Genomic DNA, 26,014 nt, shown 5'->3' with positions numbered 1-26,014 from the left:
AGAGACTGCTGCTTGCCTGCCTGGGAGGATTAAAAGTTCAGAGGGGGCCAATTTTGTCATCCAGTGGCACAGTCTCTGGGGAATCTCATGGAGAGTGGGGAGTGTTGGAGGACAGGCACTGGGCCAGGTGTGGGGTGGTAGTGGGTGCTGGCCCAGGCCCTGTGTCAGGAAGGAGGGATGACTGGCTGTGGCTCCTCCAATTCCCACAGAGTGAGCCCCTCCATGTCACTCTGCCCTACTTTCCCAGCCCTCACCTATCACAGCCAGTGGGCACAGACTCTCCCTGTTACAATCAGCAGCCTCAGGTGGATCTGAGACACTTCTGTTATGTGTTGGGGAAGAACTCAGATAATACAACTGTTTCCTAGCTGGTCCACCCCTGGAATAAGGTTGGGTTAGCACTAATTCCCACACTGGCTGGATGCTCAGTGTGGGGAAGTCCGTGTGCTGTGAGGTTGATCTCCTCACAGGAGACAGGACAATTCCTGCAGGCAGAACATCTCACGTCCCCTCCCCCCTCTCCCACCCCTGTCCTGTTATCTCACCCTGCACACTCTTGGCATGAAAAGGTAGATCCCTCACTCCTGGGACTCTGAGAGAGGAAATCCTAGGCTGCTCCACCTAACCCTTGACCCTCTCCTGGCTCTACTAGAAACCCGAGGCCCATGCCTGGGTCACTCGGGGTTTATCGGTAGGGCTATAGACATGTTCTTCCCTGTCCTGCATGGTTTGTCATACCTCCACCAGGACTATTGAATACCCCACCCCATCAGCTCTCCAGCCTGGTGGCTCCAGTGCTTATGTTGGGTGCGAAGTCCTTCACATGTTGGTTTGAACACCGGTCCCTGTGAACATGTCATTTCCAGGGGCACCATGACTGACACTCCCTGTCTCTCTCTCTCTATTTCAGAAAGGTATACAGTCTGTATGTAACAACTAGACTTTAAAAACCTTACACAAGCGTGCCTCTCTCATTCAAGGATGGCCTGATCACCCCCAGAAAATGTGAAGGTTTCAACATCTTGCTTCAATAAAATACTTGCCGTGCACTCCTCTGCCTGTCTTGTTTTTCTCCAACAGTTTGTCCCTGCAATTGGGGTGGTTCTCGTCATGAAGTGGCCATTGGGTTGTGTCCATAGTACATTCTGGAGACATAGTGTCCAGTGACCATGGTGGCCTGAGGGAGGGATCCCAGAGAGACTGCTAGCTCAGGAGCCATCCTCCATCCCTGCACAGCTGCCCAGTCACAGGGCTAGGAGAGAAAAGGGAGGTGAGGGGTCAAAATCACTCCAAAGTGTCCCATCCCTGGGCTTTGTTGAGGGAACTGCTGCCTCCCTGAGCAGTCACACGGTTCCCAACCAGCAGCCCCACTGCTGTTCCACCTCATCAGAAGCACAAACAGCATGCCTGGTTCTCACTCCTCACTAAGTATCCATGCTGGGAGGGTGCAAGGTAAGTTGTTATCTGTCTGCTTCTCTCTTTGTAGTGAATCTCGGGGTCAGCCTTCGGGGAACTCTTTGCTCTCTGCACAGTCACATTGCTCACCACCCTTGGCTACTCTTCCTTCCTCCAATGCCCCTTAATGCCCCAGAAAAAAGGACCCCACTGCCACGGGCAACCCCATGCATGCAATCCACACTTCCTGCAGCAGAAAAAGTCCAAGAACTGTTTCTTTGCCCAGCCTACCCCTCCCTTGGGAGCCACACCCAGCCTAATGGGTCCTCCCTCCAATGAGACAGCTGACAGAGCAATGAGCACACCTTAGGCTCAGGGATCAATTTCCAGTGGCTGATGGAACATAGCACCACGTGCTTGGTGGCTTCATGGATGACATTTTCTCCAGGGGTGGGGTATAAAAGGTTAAGACCTTGAACACTCTGCCAGAATCACAGCATCAGCAGGGCCATGCTGACCTTGGACAGGTGAGGTGAAAATCTGTTCCTGGCTGCTTTCACCTTTGAAGGCTGATGGCATTCCTGGCGCTGTCCACATCACTGCAGTGTCTGCCCCAACACAGGACCTTGCCGTCTCCCTTTGTGTGTGTTTGCAAATCTCTCTCTGCCTCTTTCCTTTATGAAACATGGCTAGGCATTTGGAGGCCACCAATAAATTCAGAATTTCTCCCTAACTCACAACCTGCACCCACGTCACATCTGCAAAGCCCTTTGTGCCATGGTGGGTAAAAGACAGGCTCCGAGTTTAGGGAATGGATTTGGCAGAGGGTGGTGGGTGGGGCGGGGCTTTATGGCCCTACTTCAGCTCCTCTGCTTCCTGACACCTAAGAGTCCACTAAGGTCTGCCCCTTCCACAGTCGAGCATTCCTCCAACATCTAGGCCTTCCCATCAGAACAGCCATCATCACAGTCCAGTCCCAGCCCTCCTCCACTGCACTCAGGTCCCCTAAACAGCCTCGGGGTCTCAGAGGCCCCAGAGGACATGAGACTCATGACTTCACTCAGAAATGAGTGTGCTCAGGCCTGTGTGACCCTCACACCTCACCTGGGGCCAAACAAACACTTCATCTTCCTTTCTCTCCTTTGCTGCCACCTTTGCTCTCCCAGATGCTAACCTTCCTTCCTGACAGATTAGGGCATTCAGATGGGGAGACACGAGAAGACAAGAAAGTTCTTTCCCAATATTGAGTAAAGAAAAAGCAAGGATGGTAAATCTCTAAAACATAGTCTATTTTCTGGGATACTTTCCTTGAAAGTGTGAAGTTGGATTTCTAAACACTTGCCAGGGCGTACGTTGTTCCCATTTGTGCTGGGAGGGTGAGAGGCTAGAATCCTAAAATGTTCACCTTCCTGCTTTCCCCCGGCTCTGGTCTCTCTTTGGATCAGCAGCAGTTGCCTGAACAGCTACAATGGCTGCGATAATTCTGGTCTGCATCTCTCTGAGCTCTTCCATGTGCAGCAATTGCAGAATGTCAGCAGCTTCATCAAGAACTGCATCACCTGTGACAAATGAATGCTGTGCTCCTGTAAACAACTGGCAATCAACCCTTCTGTTGTCTGGTTTGCTTTAGTGACTGCGCCTGTGTCAGGTGCTCCTGGACCAAACAGCATGTGGCCTTCAGCATTACCAGGTGATCCTGATGACTTTGAATCTGAGGTCCTCCAGGGTCATTATGCCAGCCTTAAAATCAGCATTATTTATATCCACAATGATGAGTGGTTCCACATTTGTAGCTGCACTGTCGGCCTTTTTTGTGTTTTCTGATACTGAGTCCTTGTATTTCTCAGCATTATGGCCACACTCAAGTGTAACAGCTAAGTCAAGAAGCCATTCCATGGCTTCTTGCCAATCTTGAAGCTTGAAAGGACAGCTGACACCTATGAGATACTTTTCAAAAAATGTGGGCCAGTCACTGCTGTGGTTATTGCTTAAATTAGCATGATTTCAATCTTGTAATGTCCGGTTTTCTGGTCTGCAAGTCAAACAGTAAAGTTTCTATATTCTCTTTAATCTTTGCAGATGAAGTGGGCAGGGTTAATGGAGTTGAGGGCCATCACCTTGCCTCAACCCTGGCCTGGCTTCTGGCTGTGGTTTCCCAGGCTTGGCCAAGAAGGCAAGGCGAGGATGAGAGAGCTAAGCAAGATCTTAATTGACACATACTTTTTTAAGACTATTCCAAGTTCTCTGGTCCAAACACAACTTTCTCTCATGGGTCTTCAGAAAATTCATATTTCAATGATGTGTTCTTGTCTCACGATTAATAAAAATTTACAGTAAAACAGAGTATTCTGGAAAAGTTAAAAATATGACAGCAGGAAAATGTCACAATGGATATGGAAGACAAAGCAAAATAGTGCGACAAAAGTATATGTGATGGGGGACTCAAATGTAGGAAAATTTCAGTTTCAGGTGATAGCTAATAATCCTCATAATCAATGTATGTAAAAAACTATTGTTCCAGGAACTGAAGGTAGGACCTGCCCTGACTCCAGGAGACCATCAGCAGTCCCACCTTTGTGCCTCAGGAGGACTGCAAGCACTGAAGATGGTATCTGAGCCCTTATGCTTCCTGGAGAGACTCCCACTGCCCAAGACACACACAGAGCCCAGCACCCAGGGCACAACTAAAATACCACCACTGAGGACACAGATGAAGGAATGCGCAGCTTCTGTCTGATGAACATTTTCCCTGAATTCCATCCCCTCACCTACACTTTTCTCTCCTCATTGAAAGGGTCAGTTGAAAATGGAATTGAAGACAGTCTGGTAGGGTGCAAACTCACACTCTTCTCAGTTCATCGGACATCTGAATAAAGCGCCCGTAAACCTTCAATCCCTGCCTCTGTTATTGGTTCTGGTAGGTGACAGGCAGCACAAATGCTGGCTTTTCTGTGTTCCCATATATAAAAGACTGGAATATGGAAGAAAAGAAAACTATATCGAACTAAAAAATTCAGAAATGAGACAGATTGTGGTGGGAAGAAAGTCACCAAAGAAATATACTAAGAAAATTTCCCCACAGTGAAAACTTTGAAATGGAGTAGCTCAGTCACTTTCCACACATTTTTTGTGACTTTTTGGAACATCACCCCAAACAAAAGCGATTCCTTCAAGAAGACATGTCACTGAACACTAACAGGGGTTCTGTTGCACGCTGCCGCCCTCTAGGTAAAAATCCAGAGGCAGAGGTTGTTGAAAATGGAAAGAGGTCACTCATTTAAAAGCTGCACAATTTTCAAAGAATGCCAAGCTTCCACCTCAGAGGCTATTCCCTCTGGAACACCCAGAATAACCCCCACCTCCCTCTGTCAGACAGAGACAAGGTGCACCCTGAGTTCCTTCTCCCATTTAAAAATACCATCCTTTGGGAAACTGCAGGTGGCTGCTGCACAAACACCCAGGACACTTGGCTTCTTTCCCCTTCGCTGTTGGGCCTCAGGCTTCTCCTAGAGTCTGGCAGTAGTCAGCGTCCTGCATGCAGCACCCACCCCTTCTTCCATAGGTGCTGGCTACCAAACGGCCCAGCACCTATGCCCCATCCCTCTGGCCATCAGCTCACTGCCAGGTTGGTGGGACCAATGGAGCAGGACAGTGCAGCTCCAAACATGGGATCAGCTGCCCCTTCCTGAGAAGAGGAGAATGGATGGGTCCTATTCCCTGGCCACACGGCTTGCAGTGCTCACTAGTCCGCAGGCACTCTGGACTCCTAACAGAGTGAGCCAGAGGGAGAAAGCCCTCATGTTTCTCCCGATCCTCTCTTTTATATCTCCAGGCCCCTATTATGGTGCCCTCCAGACGGTTCTCTTTCCCCAACCAATCCATTCTCTTCCAAAGCAAGACGTGAAGGTCATTACCTGCCACTGCCACGATGTTCTGGGAAGAAGTTGGTAGGCTTTTCCCTCTGTCAATCACCATAGCCAGCCTGTGCTGACTCCAGGCAGGGCCTCCTTCTCGCTGACTCTCACCCTATGCAGAGGGAAATTGGTCACACACAGCACCAGCAGCCTCACCCTTTCCACCTACGGTGTTTCCTGCAACCCATCCATCACACAGCCCCTCCTTGCCCCCACTCAGGTCAGGTCACTTACACATCCATCTGTATCAGAAACACTAAGTCACATGCAAAGTGGATAATAAAAAGTGAACCAACACAAGAATGAAAAACACAAAGTAATACTGAAAATTCAGATGCTCTGACCTATAATTCTACACAACTAGAATTCTTATACAATCAGCCAGCCTTTAAGCATGAAAATAAATATGTTTCAGAAATGCAAATCTTCAAAAGTCTTACCTCCAATGATCTTCTCAGAAGGCAGGAGAGAATGTGCTCTACAAAAAGGCCTAGATGAAGAACGACAAGGCATGCAATCCAGTCAGCACAGGACAGAATATGGGTGTTTATAATGAGTCCACAGAGAGGAGAATAAAATATTCCCATCCTCAACACCACGAGACAGAGTGAAAGAAGCTGCAGGAAAGGCTGGCACGGCAGGTGTGGACCAGATTGGAGAGGCGTCTAGTGCTTCTCATTGGAAGTTCTTTCTCAATATTTCTTTTCAGGAACAATGTTCCTACTTCATTATCTTTACAATAAAAATGTTGAAAGTGACAGGAAGTTTAAGACAGAAATGGCAAGGAAGGACAAGATTGAAATTTGTGGAGATAAAATTTGGCAAAGAATAGTTTACAAGGCTGCACATCATCTCAGGTCAACCTGGAATCTATGCTGCACCACACTTGCTGTATTTTGTTACAAGGACATCAGGGCAGAAGACCCTTGTTGTTCTTGTTTTCATGATTGCCTGGAGTATGATTGATAAGGAATATGGCAAGAAAGAATACCTTTGAACTGGCTAAATAACTCATGTATTTGTCTGTTGTATGTTGGGTATGGTGCAAGGCAGTGGAAATGCAGAAGTAGATGAGACAAACCCAGGGACGACTCTGATGGGATTTGTGGTGCAGGAGGGTGTGTGCGAAAGTGACAAGAATGGTGTTGAACATGTCAGAGGACAAGTGGTAACTGATGGGAAGAAATGAAACAGGTTGAGATGATACAATTGCCAATCTAGCTAAGGGATGGGTTCAAGTACTCGCTTCCTACATCTTCTCCAGTACACTACCACAAGCTGCAGAGCGTTAAACAACAGGAATTAATAGTCTCAAACTTATGTTATTGACCATAGGTATTGACAGGAGTGCAGGATCGGTCGGCAGTTCAGCTCTGCTCACTCTCTGTCCATAGCTTGTCCACTGAGGCCCCCTCACACTCCTCATTTTTTGCCACAAAGTCAATGGACATTTCTCCATCACTGGGAGTCTCCACCATGGCTTTACTGCCATTGGAGTTGAAGAGGCTCATTGCAGTGGAATCCCTGAGCATCGCTGGTTCTTTAGCAGCACACCTGCTCTCACCCACTTGATGTCAATAGCACACCACCCACCCTGTCAGGACACCAAGATATTGCTACCCATGGACAAATGTCCACAGTGGTGGGTGCAACGAGGGAGAAGATGCACCCCAGCAGAGAACCACGATTCTATCAGTGTGCAAACGCATTGTTAGATCTTCCATATTCTCTGTGTTAATGCCCCAAAGGACCAGAAGGGCACACTCTGGAGGCCCATGGTTAGCCAGAAACTGTGAGCATGAGCAGAGGGAAAATGCGTAACTGAACAGAGAAGACTTGGTGTTCAAATCTAATGAACCTGAGGACGTAATGAGCATGGGGATTAAATATTAACCACACATTTTGTCAAGCTGTGTAAAGTTCAGGGTTTTGGTGACTGTGCCAAGGAGAATAACTACAGGTGACACCTGATCCTGAATCAGCTTCCAAATCCGACTCCTTGTCCCCACTCATTGGATGGATCCGGGTTAAGTTGGATCAAGTGAATGTTCTCTTCTGGGGAACAGAAGGGCTGAGGTGGCCTAGTCCCTGAATGTCAGGGCTCTAACTTCTTCTATCCTCACCTGGCCCTGCCTGTGGTGGCTGAGTCCAAGCTCTCTCCAGAAACACAAAGAACATGGTATTAGCACCAGGAGGTCAGGAAGGTTCCAGGCTTAGGGTTGGGTGGGAGCCTTGCCTTTATTCAAGGTTCTATTTTAAATGAGCTTCTCTTTCTAACAACACCCAAAAATAACACATGTTATGTAATGAGAAAATTCTTTGTAGACTCTCAAAATCTGTCCCAAAAGCCAGATATACAACAATTAATTAGGTGGCTACTGTGTCACCTTTGGCACACAAAGTCCAGAAGAGCACAGGTCATGCCCTCTAGGAGCTTCACAGAGAGAGGAGAGCCACAATGTCAGGTCCCACTCACGAGGAGAAAGGTGCACACACAGGGCCCGGGGGTCATGGAAAAGACATCCCCAGAGATTCAAGGCCACAACACAATACAAAAAATAGGCAGTCTCCTATGTGGCATCTAGAAAACATAAGGAGTTTTAACCTTAAGGGACTCAGGCAAGGACAGTGGAGGAGAAGACTTCAGGTGCAGAAGTAGCCTCAGCAGAAAATGTTGCAGCCTGCACAGAGATGTACCTGGAGTCCACAAGGGCAGTTGTGCAAGTCAAGGTCACAAGAGACCACCTGACTCATAAAGTGAAGGCCTGCAGAGGTCAGACTAAGGTGGTCAATAGTGTTGAGAGCTCTCTCCAAGGCCAGAACACCTGGCTCCTTAGGCGGCTCTGCCACCCACTAGCTGTGTGCCAATGGTGAGGTTACTTGGCCCCTCCATCCCACCTTGTACAACTGGGGGGAAATGATATGCCTGCCTCAGAGGTCGGAAACCACACATCTCCCTTTGCTCATCAGAGGCCTGGTCTGTGCTATTATCCTGGCATTCCATCCATTCTGTGACCTCTTGTACCGTCTGTAGTGCCCTCAGTTTGGCCAATAAAATCTTCATTACTCTGCCCAATGGGGTTTTGTGAAGAGTAAAATTGGTGGTCACAAGGCCTGGCATCGAGTCATTACTCTTTAATGGTTTTTCCATCTGTGTTTTACTAAATCTCAAAGTAAGTGGCACAGGTAGGAGCTACATTCTGAGAAAATTAACAGGCCATCAGCAGGTACAGTATGTTCAAAAGCAATGTGTAAATGACGCCTCAATAAAACTCTTCCAGAAAGACTCAAGCAAATATCAAGTAAGAATGGATCAGAGAGAACCAAGATGGCGGCGTAGGTAGACACACTGCGCCTCCTCACACAACCAGAACTGACAGAAATTTGAACGAAGAGGAAGTCCGGCACGAAGGAGATAAAAAATAAATATTCATCCAGGCCAGTAGGAGGGTCACAGATGGGCAGCCGGGGCAGAGAGGACTCGAGTTGCCATGGCGGGACCGAGACTGGCGGAGTGTGGGACGAACGGGGCAGGCAGTCAGACCACTAGCAGACCCTACATTCACGCACAGACAAACCGAGAGGGCTGGACTCAGAGTGGCGGAGAACGGGGCAGGCAGAGCAGCGGGTAGCAGACCCCGCGGCCCCACATTGGCGCATAGATAAACCGAGAGGAATGGCGGGGAGCGAAACAGACCCCGTAACCCAGGGCTCCAGCACGACAAAATAAAACCTCAAACCTCTGAGTGATAACACCCATGGGGGTTGGGGCGGCAGCAGGAGAAACTCCCATTCTCACAGGAGAAGTCATTGGAGAGACCCACAGGGTCCTGAAGCATGCACAAGCCCACCCACTTGGGAACCAGCACAAGAGGGGCCCAATTTGATTGTGGGTAGCAGAGGGAGTGACTGAAAGCCACCAGAGAGTGGAGTGGGTGCCATTACTCCCTCTCGGCCCCTCCCCCACGTACAGCGTCACAGCACAGCCACCAGCATTACCCCACCCCAGGGAACACCTAAAGCTCCGCCCCTTTAAGTAACAGAAGCACGAAGACAAAAAAAAATGGCCCAAATGACAGAACACTTGAAGGCTCCAGAAATAATTCAACTAAGCAGCAAACACATAGCCAACCTATCAGATGCACAGTTCTAAACACTGGTAATCAAGAACCTCACAAAATTGGTTGAATTTGGTCGAAAACTAGATGAAAAAATGAAGGCTATGCTAAGAGAGACAAAGGAAAATGTACAGGGAACCAATAGTGAGGCGAAGGAAACTGGGACTCAAATCAACAGTGTGGACCAGAAGGAAGAAAGAAACATCCAACCAGAAAAGAATGAAGAAACAAGAATTCAGAAAAATGAGGAGAGGCTTAGGAACCTCCAGGACATCTTGAAACGTTCCAACATCCGAATTATAGGGGTGCCAGAAGGAGAAGAGGAAGAACAAAAAATTGAAAACTTATTTGAACAAATAATGAAGGAGAACTTCCCTAATCTGGCAAAGGAAATAGACTTCCAGGAAGTCCAGGAAGCTCAGAGAGTCCCAAAGAAGCTGGACCCAAGGAGGAACACACCAAGGCACATCATCATTACATTCCCCAAGATGAAACAGAAGGAGAGAATCTTAGAAGCAGCAAGAGAAAACGAGACAGTGACCTACAAAGGGCTTCCCATAAGACTGTCAGCTGATTTCTCCAAAAAGACCTTACTGGCAAGAAGGGGCTGGCAAGAGGTAGTCCAAGTCATGAAAGGCAAGGGCCTACATCCAAGATTGCTCTATCCAGCAAAGCTATCATTTAGAATGGAAGAGAAGATAAAGTGCTTCTCAGATAAGGTCAAGTTAAAGGAGTTCGTCATCACCAAGCCCTTATTATATGAAATGTTAAATGCACTTACCTAAGAAAAAGAAGATAAAAATATGAACAGTGAAAATGACAGCAAACTCACATTATTAACAACCACACTAAAACAAAAACAAAAACAATTAGGCAAACAACTAGAAAAGGAACAGAACCATAGAAATGGAGACTACATGGAGGGTTATCAACAGGGGAGTGGGAGGGGGAGAAGGGGGAAAGGTACAGAGAATAAGTAGCATAAATGACAGGTGAAAAATAGACAGGGGGAGGGTAAGAATAGTGTAGAAATGCAGAAGCCAAAGAACTTATAAGTATGACCCATGGACATGAACTATAGGGGGGGAATGTGGGAGGGAGGCGCTGGTCAGGATGGAGTGGAGTGAGGCGGGGGGGAAATGGGAAAACTGTAATAGCATAATCCATAAATATATTTTTTAAGAAAAGAATGGATCAAAATAAAGGCCTTCTTTTAAACTGTGGTGTTTTTCTTCCTAATGGAACAAGAATATCTCTAGATTTTTAGAAAATGTAAAGTAGTAGCAAGTTTCAGCAGTCTCTAGTGGTGTGAAAAGTCCTCCACAGGGGATCGGAACAACTTCCTCAATGTTACAAATTAATCTCTGGCAATGATGTGGAGGCAGTGCCTGCCCTGTGCTCAGCCCCTGTGTTAGGACTTCCCTTCTGTAACTCACTCTGGCCTCACCACAACCCCAGAATGATTCTCACTGTATAAGGAGACCCAGCTGAGACAGCTCCACAGCAGCATTGACCTGAGGCCTGGGAGGCACCTGGTCTAGGAGTGGACAGGGAACTATGATCAGTAAACATCTCTCTGCCCTCAAGATGTCTCCTAGACCAGGGATATTCCTTAAGGTTCTGACCAGGGAAAGTACTACCCCACCCAACTTCTAGACAGTGGCTCCATCAATAGGTTAGAGAGGTTCCTGTCCAAAGACCATCCTGGAGGCTAATCTCAGCCAAAGAAGTGAGGGGCAGAACCAGGTTTACAGAATGAGTGAAAAAGAAAAGCATGAAGTATCTTGTGCCCAGAGACTGTGGGGTGGATTTATAGAAACTACTTACAAGGAACAAGAATCAGATATCATCTCATCTTCAGAACTCTTTCATAGGCTTGGGGCCAATGCATAAATCACTAAAGAAAAATAGCTTTTGATTCATGATATTACTTTTATTCAGCCTGGCAAGACCTCCGATGACAAAATAGTACCGTGAGTATACTTCAGGACTTCATGAGCTAAAGGACAGGCCCAATATAATTCTCACTTACCACACATGGACCGGTCCCCCATGACCCACGCTATCCAGGGTGAAATCTGAATAGTTCTCCTCTCCAGCATGGTTTGTCATAGCAGGTGGCCAGTAGATGTCACACCAACCTGGAAACCAGAGGATACCTTATTCCTCCATTTCTGAATTTAATTTGGGAATCTCAATCAAAATACCTGTGGGAGGAGAAAACAGCAGGCCAGCAGTACCAGCATACACACCTTTTAGATTCTTCTATTTCTGCTTAAGAACACTTGCTTTTAAATGTGTGTTTTGTGAGTGGGGTAATGGTCCTTTGATGCACCAGGAATGGTCACCTTGGACTATGCAGAAGACACGGAGATGAAGAAACACACCCTTCATTGTACATGACATGGGACTGCTTTTCCTCAGCACAAAACCTGCATGGGGCCTGGTGTGCAGCAGACAGTAGGTCAGGTCCATAACCACTGAGTACTGGGCAGAGCACTCACGAAGGCCTGATCAAAGCGTCAGGCTCCATTTCTTTACAAAAGTCTTTTCCTTGCCTTTGGATGAAGATCGCAAATAAGAGTCAATGGGGAGAAAGTGCACATGTAAGAACATAACTTCCATTTGTGTCCTCATCCTAAATCAATACTGTTCTTGGCAACTTTGGATCAGCTGAATGATGTAAAGACATGAGTCTCCAACAACCCCGACAGAGAACAATGCTTCCACACATGATTGACCATTGACGCATCTTTCAGGCTGTCTCACCCATTACTTTTCTCTTTCCCCTCAGCCAACTTTGTTTCTCTTGTTCCTCCATACCGTCCCTGCTTAGGCTGGTGTGGTGTTTCGGTCCTAGGAGGCTGTCCTGTCTTGCTGAAACCAAGAGAGACATGTTGCCTGCTTTTTTCAGCTGGCCAAGTGCCACCTGCACTCAAGGCCTGTGTACTTGCTATTCCCTCTGCCTAGACAACTCCTGCCAAAATTCCCCCTGGGTATAATTATTCACTCATGTGAGCTGAAACATCCCAGTCCAATAGATGCCTGGACCTCCTACAGGATACTGCCCTAGTGATTGTTTTGTTGTTATTCACACAATCACTTTCCCTTTCTCTCCTATCCAATTGTGGGGTTCTTTGTTACTTCCAGTTAAGGGAAGCTGCACAAGCGCAAGGTCCTGCTTGACTAGTTCCTACAATGGAATCTGTGACACACAGCACAGGGCCCATCCTAGGAGATTCCTGGTGCTTAGGAGCATGATTGGATACATGAATTCATGGATGGATGGATGAAGGATGCATAGATGTAAGGGTGCATGGGCAAATGGAAGAATGAAACCTCCAATGTAGTCCTAACTACTCTGTTTTCAGCCCTGTGATAGGTTCCTGACATAAATGTCAGCCATCCTTACAAAGCCAAGTACAGGATCATGTGTGCCCACTTCCGAAATGAGGAAAATGAGCCCCAGGACAATAGCACTGTAACTTGCCCAAGAACACGTCATGATTAGCGGTTGCATCAAAGGTTCAACTCTACGGCTGCATCAGCCCAGGTTATAACCTTGTCACCGTGCTTCCCTCCGGCCCCCCTTCCCCCGAGCATCTACAATCATACATCTCTAATCACCCTTTGAATCAGTGGAGCAAAAACCCTAGGGAACTAAAAAACACTAAACTTAATTATGAATTATGACTAATTTTATGAAATCTACCTAACTGAGAAACTCTTTGTGAAAACCACCTTCCAAGAAGATGAGAAATTATTTCTATTTCCCAAACAAAACCACCTGCATTGCAATCTATGGGCAAGGAAAGTCTGTGCTAACAGGCAGCTAGGTGGAATTGCACCTAGCCCAGGTGTTTGCAGAATCAGGGGAAGAGAGACTGCTTGTGAAATGTGTTGTACCCTGTAGAGATAAAAGAGAAACAAGAGGAGTAACAGGGTGTGGGAAGAAGAAGACGGGTGGAGTGTGGTGGAGGAGGAGGAAAAGTTGAAGGTGAAGAAGGAATAGGAGGGGGATGGGGGCAGAAAGACTGGGGAAGGGGTAAGAGATAATGCGGACCACAGCAGTAATAAAGCAACAGTGATGACAAGAGAGGCTCACAAGGTTGTCATTTGCCTTATTATTTAGCCAGCACTCTGGTATTAATATCATGTAATGTCCTCACCATTATTGCAGTTTCAAATGTTTGAGGGTTTTCCAAGCTCTGTCCCCTCGGTTTCTATGAAGGGAACCCAGGTGGGCTGGGTCTGAGAGATTCCCCCAGTCCCTTCCTGACCCAGGGCCAGGTTTACCCTGTGACTCATCCCTGATGCCTGGGAGGGATTAGGGAGGCCACCAGGGGAATAAAAGGCTACAGTCTGGACAGTCACCTCCATGGGGAGCTCCTTCTTCCTGCCACATCAGAGTGACCAGCCCACAGCAGCTGCCTGAACCATGAAGCTGGTGACCATCCTCATGCTGACCGCCCTCCCCCTGTACTGCTATGCGGGTGAGCATGGACAGGGCATTGGCTTTGGAGGACGGCTGTGCTCAGGGCCCCCGTGCCAGTGCTCGTGCTCTCCAATCCCCCAGTCTGAATTGAGTTTCCTAGAAATGAGGACTCATTCCCTTCCCACAGCCTCTCTGAGCATATGTCCCTGTTGGAAGGTCAGATGACAGCATCACAGTCAGGCCCTACATGGAGCTCACACCTCTGTCACTGAGCCTGCATTTACATGCTTTCTTCCCAGGAATTGGCTGCGATCTTATGGACAACGTGGTCAAAATGACCATTGATCCTGATGTGGACGTGAATACATACATCAACAACCTGAAAGAGTTCCTACCATGTGAAGAAACTGAAGAGGCCTTCAAATTCATGAAGGAATCCTTTCTCAATCAGAGCAAATAAACTCTGGAGAAGATCCAGGTTTTGCAGTAATTTTGGTGTCTCTTTAACTGCATTTGAACTGCGGGACAGGACACACAGGTGCTCAGTTTGTGACAACTCTTTCGAAGCATGTGATGCTCATGCTTGTCAGAAGATTCCTTCTATCTTACTAACACACCTTCAGTGCACTGTCAAGCAAACTAGGTTTGCTGTCACCAGTGCTTGGGTTCCTTGACTGTGAATTAAACACTGCAGAGTTACACGTGGAAACCATGGCTGTGAATCCCCCCTGGGTGCTGGGAGAGGGGAAAACAGAAACCAGTGGTTCCCATGCAGCAGTCTTTCCACATAGGACAGACGTTGTGTATTGTGATCTAGTGCTCATTCCCTGCCCTCATATACTGTCTGAAACATTCCCAAGTATCCACCTGGACACACTGCCTCAGCAGAAACAGGAAAGTGCACATCACTGAGAAGTTCCTGACACAGGGGATGGTGTAGATGAACCTTGAAGAACTATGGGAAAACAAATGAGCCATTCACCAGTAGAGAAACATCACATTGTATAAAGTAGCCAATGTCTTAGACACAGAGGACAAAGAGTGGTTTCCAGGGTGGGTGGGGACGAAGTTGGCTGGTGGGGAGTGTCTGTAGCTACAGGCCAGTGGGATGAGAGGGTCCTGCAGGTTGGGTGCACTCTGCACTGAATGTTTTTTACACCATTAGGTGTTCATTGAAAGTGCTAAAAGAGTAATATTTGAATGTGCATTCATTGTAACTAAACCATTTTATATTCTCAGTGCCTTCAATTCAAGATGATGGGTATTTTCTTTAAATACTCGGTTAGACAAATTACGAGGAGCACACACCTATAATGTGTTGTCCAACACAGGGGCTGGGTGGGGCCATGGGGCAGTTGGCTCTTATTCTAATGTGCAGGAACTCAGAACTTCCCATTCACTCCTGTTTGGACTGAGGTACTGAAAACTAAAACACAGCATAGTGTTGGCTATGTTATTTCAAAGAACAGGAAACATACAGGAAAAATGACCAAGGGAAGTAACCCTGGGGGGACAAGATTGGGCAGCACCAGCAGCCTTTGGGATTGCTCATGGTCACCTGAGATAGAAGAAATGCAATAATTCCAGCTTGTCTTCCAGTACCAGCTTCCTGTCAATGCATGTGGACCAATCCAGGGAATAATGAGGAGGCATGTCTGTTCTTCAGGATGCTCCTTGGTAAAAATACGTGAGATATAGGTGATGTCTCTGTTTTTGTTTTCCAGCAATCAATATACAGTAGCATTTGGTGTGCTCGGTACTAACTTCCACACGACCACAGAGATTGTCCACACACCAGCTGTCCACGGGTAGAAGCCACAGCTGAGCTTTCCTTCTTCATCCTTCGATCTACAAATGCAAGACAATTGTTGAAGCCTCACATACATTTCCATTTCAGTAAAGCATCTGCAAAACCAAAGTTGTTTCTAGGTGGTTGAATAAAATGGAGGCTTTAGGGAGGCTCATGTCACGTGTGTTTCTCACACACACTTATACACATGTCTGCCAGAACACAATCATTCTTTACACAACTCAAGGGCGAAATGCTGAGAATCAGAAAGGCATCCTGTCCCTCAGTGCCCACAGCCCAACACTGATCCTGTCTCTGGCATGTGACTGTCCTCCCTCATCCCCTCCCCCAAGTCCATCTGGGCACTTTCAGGCTCTCAGGTCCAACTGATGGGGGCCTGCTCAGGTTCCAAGTCCATGGAAGACCTCGAGTTGACTCTGTGTCTGCTTTCCATGGCCAGGTTCCACTCTGGGCATTCTCTGTCCTGGACCATAGGTCCCTCCACTGCACTGACAATGACCCTCATCATCTATGTGCAGGAAATGTCCACCCAGTGATGATGAAGATCCTCACCCTCAATTCACACAACTAAGAGGAAATTCTCACCCCACAGGTGAACCCCTATGAGATAAAATGTCCCTTGAACACTGAACGAAGGTCATCTCCACCTCTTGACAAAGTACTGAGCCTTGCCTGAATGTCCACTTTCCACACTTGGGTTGTGACTATGTTGGGCTTTCCTCCTGACACAGTCTGGCATCTGTGATGGCTCCTCAAAGCCAAGTGGAGGCTCAACTAATTTCCCTCTTACTCCCTGGAGTGAGCTCCCGCTGAGCCTGCCTCCATGGGTGACTGGTGAGCTTCCCAGGGGAATTCAGGCAGGGGGTTGCATTGGGCCAGTTATGTCTTAAAGACACTTTCACAACTGACAATTCCCTTCACATTACTTTAATCTCTTTCACAAACATGTTCATTCCCTGGGCAGCTTTCACCCACTTTTCTCAGTCCCAGCCTGGTTCACTTTCACAGGGGTATTTCGGATATATTTGGCCATGTATAACTTCTCGGGAGTCATTCCCCCATCGAGGGTCCACACACTCCACCTCTTGGCACGGCCACCCTGGCGCCAGTGCTTCCATGCCCCCATCTCCAACATTGCTTCCAATACTTCAATCAACCTTGTCCTCTGGCCTTAATGGTGTGTCTTCACAATCCACATGCTTCATGGCAACTTTTCCAAGTAATGCAGGCAAGTGCCCTCTGACTGACCTCCCCAACTAGATCATGAGACAAGAGGGGCCACTGGGAAACACATGAACACATCAATGGCCCCCTAACTGCACTGGGGCATGTTGGGCATGTTCTGAAACAGGTGGCACCAACATGGTCCAGGAGCCAAGTCTGAAGAGTTGGGGGGGGTTTCTCTGGCCTCCTGATCCAGGGGATGACCTCTGATTCTCCACTATTCTTCTGGGGGTCCTTCAAGCTGCCATTGTTAAGGATCCTGAGGCCTCTGCTCCCTTCCAAGCCAGTGACCAGTCCGATGAGAGAGTGTCCATTTCAGTGACTGCAGTCAATCTTCTCCTTCTGACTCCCCATCACAAGCCTATTCTTGCTCCCCCCACAAGTCCACTCTGATTGCACATAAGTAGTCCCTTTTCCAAATGGTCCACATCAATCAGTGAGCCATGGCCAACTTCTGCATGTGCGTGCAAAGCACCAAGACTGAGCAGGGACTATGAGTTCCTAATAAACAAGTGTGTGTGCAGGGGATGTATAAAGCAAAATGTTAAAATGTGAGGTGTGGGTCCAGGGACAAGGTCCTTTTGTCTGGGTACAATATTGTCACCAACATGGAGGTGGTGTGGAGAAGTGGAAGAATGTTTATTATTATGAACTATTGTGTCTTTGGTATTTTCAGCCTCTTCTTTATGCATTAATACAAAGAATAACAGGAGTTACTGTAAAGATGGAGTCATAGGTAGATATGCTTCACCTCCTGAAGCAACCAGAGGAAGGAAACAAACAATTGAAAAACAAAAATCAACCAGAAATGCCAGAAAATTGAAGTGAATGGAAGCCTGACAACCAATGAGTTAAGGAAACAACAATTAACTAGACTGGTGGGAACAGCACAGATGGGCAGCTGGGGCAGAGAGCACACATAGCAAGGCCACCACTGATGGTCAAGGTGGTCCCACCTTTCCCTGCAGATGTACTGGAGTAACAACAGGTGAGTGACACAGACCTCACCACCCAAGGATCCACACTGGGCAAAATAAACATGGTGAAGGAGGTATAAGGAGGAAAAAATTGGGAAAACTGTAATAGCATAATCAATAAAATAAAATTTAAGAAAAAGATGCACAGGCTAAATTAAAGACCCTATCAAAACTCTACAAATAGAACTAGGTGACCAGGAGAGAGCACCTAGCAGATGCAGAGTTCAAAACATTAGTAATTAAGATGGTCACTGAAATGATTGTGTACAGCTCCAAAATAAAAGAAGAAGTGACAGCTATCTAAACTGAAATAAAGAAAAATATACAAGAAACCAACAGTGAAGGGAAAGAAACCAGGACTCAAATCATCATTCGGACAAAAGGAAGAAAGAAACATTCAACCAGAAAAGAATGAAGAAACAAGAATTCAAAAAAATGAGGAGAGGCTTAGGAACCTCCAGGACATCTTGGAACGTTCCAACATCTGAATTATAGGGGTACCAGAAGGAGAAGAGGAAGAGCAAAAAATTGAAAACTTACTTGAACAAATAATGAAGGAGAACTTCCCCAGTCTGGCAAAGGAAATAGACTTCCAGGAAGTCCAGGAAGCTCAGAGGGTCCCAAAGAAACTGGACCCAAGGAGGAACACACCAAGGCACATCATAATTACATTACCCAAGATTAAAGAGGAGAGAATCTTAGAAGCAGCAAGAGAAAAGGAGACAGTTACCTACAAAGGAGTTCCCATAAGACTGTCAGCTGATTTCTCCAAAGAGACCTTACAGACAAGAAGAGGCTGGCAAGAAGTATTCCAAGTCATGAAAGGTAAGGACCTACATCCAAGATGACTGTATCCAGCAAAGCTATCATTTAGAATGGAAGGGCAGATACAGTGCTTCTCAGATAAGGTCAAGTTAAAGAAGTTCATCATCACCAAGCCCTTATTATATGAAATGTTAAAGGGAGTTACCTAAGAAAAAAGATTAAAAATATGAACAGTAAAAATAACAGCAGGTTGGGAACCAAGATGGCGGCATAGGTAGACACACTGCGCCTCCTCGCACAACCAGAACTGACAGAAAATCGAACAGCAAGGGGGACTGACACCAAGGAAATAGAAAATAAACATTCATCCAGACTGGTAGGAGGGGCGGAGACGGGCACCGGGGTGGAGAGGACTCGCGTGGCTGTGGCGGGACTGAGACTGGCGGAGTGTGGGACAAATGGCGCAGACAGTCCGAGCACTAGCAGACCCTGCGGCCCCACATTTGTACAGATAAACCCAGAGGGCCGGACTCAGAGTGGCGGGTAGCACCCTGCGGCACCACATTCGCCCACAGATAAACCGGACGAACGGCGGGCAGCGAAGCAACTGCGCAACCCAGGGCTCCAGCTCGGGGGGGGGGGGGGGGGGGGGGGGGCGGGGGGGAATAAAGCCTCAAACCTCTGATTGAAAGCGCCCGTGGGGGTTGGGGCGGCAGCAGGAGAGACTCCCAGCCTCACAGGAGAGGTCGTTGGAGAGACCCACAGGGGCCTAGGGCGTGCACAAGCCCATCCACTGGGGAACCAGCACCAGAGGGGCCCAGTTTGATTGTGGGTATCAGAGTGAAAGATTGAGGTCCGGAGGAGAGTGAGGAGGGCACCATTGCTCCCACTCGGCCCCTCCCCCACGTACAGCATCACAGTGCAGCGACCAGCATTACCCCGCCCTGGTGAACACCTAAGGCTCCGCCCCTTAAAGTAACAGACACGCCAAGACAAACAAACAAAAAAAAATGGCCCAAATGACAGAACACTTCAAAGCTCCAGAAAAAATACAACTAAGCGACGAAGAGATAGCCAACCTATCGGATGCACAGTTCAAAGCACTGGTTATCAATATGCTCACAGACTTGGTTGAATCTGTTCGAAAAACCTGATGAAAAAATGAAGCCTATGCTAAGAGAGACAAAGGAAAATGTACAGGGAACCAATAGTGATGAGAAGGAAACTGGGACTCAAATCAATGGTGTGGAACAGAAGGAAGAAACAAACATCCAACCAGAAAAGAATGAAGAAACAAGAACTTGGAGAAAATGGAGAGAGGCTTAGGAACCTCCAGGACACCTTGAAACGTTCCAACACCCGAATTATAGGGGTGCCAGAAGGAGAAGAGGAGGAACAAAAAATTGAAAACTTATTTGAACAAATAATGGAGAACTTCCCCAATCTGGCAAAGGAAATAGACTTCCGGGAAGCCAGGAAGCTCAGAGTCCCAAAGAAGCTGGACCCAAGGAGGAACACACCAAGGCACATCATAATTACACTACCCAAGATTAAACGCAAGGACCTACATCCAAGATGACTGTATCCAGCAAAGCTATCATTTAGAATGGAAGGGAAGATAAAGTGCTTCTCAGATAAGGTCAAGTTAAAGAAGTTCATCATCACCAAGCCCTTATTATATGAAATGTTAAAGGGAGTTACCTAAGAAAAAGAAGATCAAAAATAGGAACAGTAAGAATGACAGCAAACTCACATTTATTAACGACCACACCTAAAACAAAAACAAGAGCAAACTAGGCAAACAACTAGAACAGGAACAGAATCATAGAGATGGAGATCACATGGAGGGTTGTCAATAGGGGAGTGGGAGGGGGAGAGGGGGGAAAGTACAGAGAATAAGTAGCATAGATGATAGGTGGAAAATAGACAGGGGGAGGGTAAGAATAGTGTAGGAAATTGAGAAGCCAAAGAACTTATAAGTATGACCCATGGACATGAACTATAGGGGGGGGAATGTGGGAGGGAGGGGGTGGGCAGGATGGAGTGGAGTGGGCGGGCGGGAAATGGGACAACTGTAATAGTATAATCAATAAATATATTAAAAAATAAATTTTAAAATAAGGCAAATAAAGGGCTTCCCAGTTACGGTCAAATTAAAGGAGTTCATTATTACCAAGCTCTTATTATATGAAATGTTAAAGGGACTTATCTCAGAAAAAGAAGATCAAAACTATGATCAGTAAAATTACAACAAACTCACAACTATCAACAACTGAACATAACAAACTAAGCAAACACCTAGAACAGGAACAGAATCACAGAAATGGAGATCACATGGAGGGTAATCAGCAGGGAGTGGGAGGAGGGAATGGGAAAAGGTACATGGAATAAGAACCATAAATGGTAGGAACAAAATAGACGAAGGGATGGTAAGAATAGCATAGGTAATGCAGAAGCCAAAGAACTTATATATATGGATCCTGGACATGAACTAAGCGGGGGAGAGGGAAGGGATGCTGGAGGAAACAGGGTACCAGGCACAGAGGATAAAGGGGAGAAAAGAACAATGGGAAATCTGTGATACCATAATCAATAAAATATAATTTTAACAATAGACAAACCGACCCCAAAACATTCATTGGCACATTTTCACTATATTATATTACTACAAAGTGACATATTACTATAGTAATTTTGGGTAAATATTTTTGAAGAAATTATAACAGTTCTGTGAAACCTAAAAGCATTGATTGACTAATTCCCTGTTGTGATTTGCCTGGAGAAAGAGTCAGTTCTGAATGGAGCTGAATTGTCTGGGGAACACTCAGGGGTCATTCTGGGTGAGGGGAAAGCCCAGGAGGAAGAGGGACTTTTGGGGGTATGAGCAGAAGGGTGGTCATAACTTTTGCCTGGTCACAGGACTCTGGAGACTGGCAAAGGAAGGAGGGCTGAGGTCCAATCTCAACATCTTCTGCTTTGCTTTATTCCTTTGAAAAACACGCATATACCTGGAACCCCACTGCCTGCAGGTCATGGTGGAAACAAGAGAATGGGCCAGTTGCCACTTGCAGGGAGACTCACACAGTTTATGGGGGCATCAACAGTTCCAGTAATAACTTTATAGTGAAAGGTTGTTAAATATCAAAATAAATGGCACATGTCCACTTTCAGGATTGAGAGAGGATGTGGCCCTGCTCTGTCTGAGTCACCTAACTCCCTGGCTCACTTCCCCTACCAGCACCTCGAGTCGAGGACAGAGAATGCCCTGCCAGCTGTGGGGAGCAACACCCAGCAAAGTACCTGTCCCTCAGAAGTTTTCATCCCCCTGGGGTGTGTTTACCAGTTTGAAGACCAAAACCCTCAGCAACTCCTCCGATGTCATTCTGAGACCCGAGGGAAATGTGTGCCTATGCATCCTGCTGAGGACAGAGTCTGAAGACCCTGTGTGCCCTGTGTAAGTAACACCCATCCCCACCCACCACCCTCCTCTACCCTTAGTTCCAATATCCCATGTTAGGGTTTGAACTTCACAGTAACAGTGACTCCCAGGTGATCATGAACAGTGAAGGAAGTGACTGAAAAGTAATGATCTCATCTTAACTGATGGAAATCTCAGTGGGGCCAGAGCCAGATTCAGAAGCACTCTCTATCAGCACTGAGGAGAAACATACACTCCTGTAGGCAGAGTCAGAGAGACCCAACGTGCTGTTGGACTTGGGAATGAGGTGAGTTAGTCTGTGTGACTTAGTGTTTACATTTGATCCTTCCTGATGGAGGAGTAAGAGCTGACATTTACCCCCAGACACTGTGGGGAGCACGTTTGCTCCATTTATCCTTTCCTCCCAACACAAGTCCTCTGAGGTCGGCACTCAGATGTCACCCTTATTTTATAGATGAGGAAGGAAAGTGAGGCGAACAGACAGCACCAGCTGAAGACCCATGGGTAGAGAGTTGCAGAGCTGACCTTGAAACCACTAGTCTGTGTCCAAAGTCACGCTTCTCCCCACTATCCAAGAAATGCAAATGTTCTCATTTTGAGTCATGCAGACACATTTCAGAATTCAAAACACAGCACACCTGTCCTGGGCGGGCGCTGGTGGGAGCGGCATTGAATCTGTGCAATTATTTGACAATAATTGACCACTGTAAAATTGTAAATGTTTCCTTGAAATACAAGGTGTGTGGCTCTGTGAGTAAAGTTTCACAATTTTTCCTGAACACACTGCACATTTCTGCAGGTCCATTTCAGTATGGTGCTGCTGCTACTGTTCCGGATGCCACAGTCCTGCCTTTCCCATGACGTCACGGGATGGGAATGGCTGGGCTATGGGACAGGAGTCCCTGGTTCTGTGCTGAGTGTGTGTTCCCCAAGTGGTAGGAATTGTTAACAGTGTCAAAAGTGTCTTTTTTTTAGTAGATTATCTTAAATGTTTAATTCATCGGTTCCTTTTTTATTGTAATCTTTATTGTATTTTTCCACTTACCACTTAGACCCCTTATACCCATCCCCCCCGATCAATCACCACTTGGTTGCCCATGAGTCCTCATCAATTAATTTTTGAAAAATCCTCTTTGAAGGATGTGCTCATTGATTTTAGAGAGAGGGGGTCGCAGGGAAAGACAATGGGAGACAAACATCAATGTGAGAGAAAAACGTGGATTGGAGGCATCATGCATACACCCCAAACAGGGATTGAACCCCCTACCTAGGCATGTGCCCTGGGCATGAATCAAACCTGCATTCTTTGGGTTTATGGGATATCCCTCGAACCCACTGAGCCACACTGGCTAGGGCACAATTGTTTCTATACAGATTTCTTTTCCTTGTCTGAAGAGAATATTTTTTTAGTGCTACTTTTTTTTATTTTTTTAAGATTTTATTTATTTATTGTTAGAGAGAGGGGAACAGAAGGAGAAAGAGAGGCAGAGAAGCATCAATGTGTGCTTGACTCTCACGTGGCCCCAATGGGGACCTGGCCTGCAACTAAGGCATGTGCCCTGACTGGGAATCGAACCTGCAACATTTAGTTCACAACCCACTCTCCATCCACTGAGCTACACCAGCCAATGCCTACTTTCCTTTTTCAACAGACAATTTTTTTAGAATGGTTTAGGTTCACAGAGAAATTGAACAGCAAGTGCAGCGTTCCCACAGGCATCCCACTCACGACCATGCACAACCGCCCAACACCCATCTACAGCCCCACCAGACTGGGACACGTGTCACACTTAGCAAACCCCCATTGACACATCAGTATCACGTGCGGCCCATACTTACCAGTAGGGTTCACATGTGTGTTGTACATTCCATGTGTTTGGTGAAATGTACAACTAGGCATACCCACCCTTACACTGCAGACAACTTTCCTGCCCTACACTCGTTGTGCTCCGCCTATATCCCCTCCGTCTCCCCAACCCCTGGAGACCACTGGCTGATCTTTCAATGTCTCCATGGTTTTGACCTCTCCCTAACCTGCCATTGCATCAGGGACCCTGTAAACTGTAAGGGCCTGCGAGATGCTGGAGCCACTCAGTGGGAGGATCCTGGGTTCCTGATGAACCCTTGAGGTCAGGATGTGTCATGGACAAGCATGTGGGAGCAGTAGGTCCAGGAAAAGGCACCAGTTGTTCAGAGTGTTCATCATGGAGGACTATGTTATCAGTGATACTGTTGAGAATATGGACAATGGTGATAATCAAAAGCAGTGGACTTATTTCCATTTTATTATCATTTCTCAGTTCTCCACAGACAGTGCACCTTCATGGCCCACACCCCTGGGGGCACTACCACTGCCCCACCCTCTGACCTCAGCACATCCTGCAGCTGACCCCTCTGCTGGCCTCTGAACTGCACCGAGCCCAGATGTCACAATGATAAGCCACTGTTTTTTCATCCACTGCAAGGAAAAATGTAGCGAGATGATGACAGATGTGTGTTGTGGAGAAAAGGAAGATCGGGGACTCAGAAGAATGCACACAACTCATCAAATGGATTGCTGCCTTGGTCTTGTCTCTGAGCAGCGTGTTTTCCAAATTACACGAAACAACATACTTGAAGTAGTTATTATTTTATTGCACACGCAGTGTGCAGTAGTGCCTCAATCCTGTTCTACTCTCTCCTCAAATTCCCTTAGTTCCTTGGTGTTTTTTGTCTTTAAGATTATATTCATTTTCATAGAGTGGGGAAGGGAGGGGGAAAGAGAGAAACATCAATGTAGGAGAGACAGAGATAGCTTGGAGGCCACTGCACCCCGACTGAGGACTGAACCTGCACACAGCCTTGTGCCCTGACCAGGAATCGAACTGGTGACCTTTTGCTTCATAGGATGATGCCCAACCAACTGAGCCACACTGATCTGGGCTGTTTGGTCTTTACCAAATCTCTGTTTTCAGTGGGGAGAGTAGCACTGTTTAGATAGGCCCAAGTCTCCTAATGTCTGGCTCAGTGGAAGACAGGGGCATTCATGCATTTCCTTCACTCTTCACTCTGTTGCAGTATCACATGTCAGGTAGTCTCTGGAAAATTCCCTTGCACACCTGTGAGAGGATGGGATTGACTTGGGAGCATTATCCTTGATGTTCTTATTAAAGTAGTTTTGTCCCAGATGTCCTGAGTCAGAGGGCCCCATCAGCAGTGGCTGTAAGTTTATGTGTGTGTGTGGTGACATTTGTGCTGTGTGCCCATTAGGTGAAGGCCAGACAGCAGACTTGCCTTACCTAGTTGAACATATGGTGTGGATTCCAGATGCAAGTGTCCACCTCAGCTTCTAAAGGTTTAATCTATATCCTCACCTCAACAAATGTACAATGTTGCAAACTTCTTTTTGGTTTCAAGGTGGAGCTTATCAGGAAAAAGTTAGTGTAAAAACATTCAAGTTCATAAAATTCAGAGAAGACAGTAAAAGCATACTTTGTAGCTACAGTAATCACTTTTTAATCACAAATAAGGTAAAGTCTCAATTACTGCCTAAGCAAACACTCTTCTCTTAGGCTCTAATGCAAGCCCAGGCAGGAAACCCTGCAGTTATGAGAAGGGAGCCCAATGTTGTATGTGTGTGAGGCTGCAGAAGGGGTGAAGGGCATGTTCTGATTACATCATCACAACACTGTAGCCTGAACGAAAGTAACTCAGCTGATATGTCCTGCAGTGGAGTGTACGTTAGTAACTGTACCCGTGCATTAAAATTCCCATTTCTGTCATTAAGAGAGTAATCAGTTTCCTTCATGATAGATGTTGTTTTACTGAGTTGCATGTGGTTTCTCCCTCTCAGCACTGCTTCTAGGGACATTCATCATCTGGGGACAGCTTCCTGAGATACCCACTTTGCTTTCCCTGACTCAATATGGCCATTGAATAGCAGCCAAAATGCCGGGAT

The 26,014-nt window shown here is 46.8% G+C and overlaps 1 long non-coding RNA gene and 1 pseudogene across 3 annotated transcripts in view; one reads left to right on the top strand and one right to left on the bottom strand.

Moving 5' to 3' along the window:
• The window catches only part of LOC128781058 (uncharacterized), a 59,894-nt gene that overhangs the window by 2,246 nt on the left and 31,634 nt on the right, over positions 1-26,014 (top strand). The window contains exon 3 of one of the 3 annotated variants that reach the window (XR_008426944.2): positions 911-1,049. The exons of the other annotated variants lie outside the window; for them this stretch is intronic. This is a non-coding gene — a long non-coding RNA (uncharacterized lncRNA). Of the gene's footprint in view, positions 1-910; positions 1,050-26,014 lie in introns of those variants that run through there. 3 annotated transcript variants of the gene reach the window in all.
• LOC128780818 (RNA transcription, translation and transport factor protein pseudogene) lies at positions 2,797-6,841 on the bottom strand (annotated as a pseudogene).

The sequence above is a fragment of the Desmodus rotundus genome, chromosome 5 (assembly GCF_022682495.2).
Source record: "Desmodus rotundus isolate HL8 chromosome 5, HLdesRot8A.1, whole genome shotgun sequence".
Classification (NCBI taxonomy): Eukaryota; Metazoa; Chordata; class Mammalia; order Chiroptera; family Phyllostomidae; genus Desmodus; species Desmodus rotundus.
This window is presented reverse-complemented; position numbering and strand designations above follow the sequence as displayed.